Consider the following 775-nt stretch of genomic DNA (forward strand, 5'->3'; position numbering starts at 1 on the left):
AAAGTGCTGGGCGTGCGGTGGCCCCAGCCATGGTCAAAAGAACGACAGAGCAGCCCGGTCAAGAGCTTGTGAAGCCTGGTCATACACATGTGCAAAGTGTTCAGTGAAAGGCCATTTCACAGCATCATGCTCCAGATGCACCTCCTGTGGGAAATGGGGACATCGCGACAAGAGCTCCAAGTTCTGTGGTCCAAGCAACAGGGCAAATCCCAGCAGTGGAATGAGGCAAACAGAAGACAACCTGCACTCACAGGCACACGACAGTGACATTGGCCTCATTTACCACCAGCTGTGTGTGAGTCACACTCATAGCAAGGCACCCTGTGCAAATGGCATGCAACCTCTAGAGCACCACATATACCATGGAGCATGGATATCTCGCCCTTCCAAACCCCACCCAGTCATGACTGTTCAGCTAACGCCCCTACCTGAGGACCATGCCCAATTGGGTTTCCCAATGAACAACAAATCCCAGCTTTCCTCAATCACATTACCCATGGTCGCTGACTCTGGCTGCCAGAGCTCTATCATTCCACTACAATCAGCTCTCGCCATGGGTATCAGCCACACTGACTTAATACCCGTCAAACTGACAATGTGTGGTGCCATCAAGGAAGATCTGGGGGTCGAAGGCGGTATAATCGCAACTGTCAGCACATCAGACACTTCTGGGGCCACCAGATCAACCAAAATCATGATATACGTCTCGGCAATCATGGAAAAGGCCTTTTTGTGCAGGGAAGCCCTCGTCACACTCGGAGCCATTCCTGCCAAG

This window comes from Aplysia californica, unplaced genomic scaffold (genome assembly GCF_000002075.1).
Source record: "Aplysia californica isolate F4 #8 unplaced genomic scaffold, AplCal3.0 scaffold00693, whole genome shotgun sequence".
In the NCBI taxonomy this organism is placed as follows: Eukaryota; Metazoa; Mollusca; class Gastropoda; order Aplysiida; family Aplysiidae; genus Aplysia; species Aplysia californica.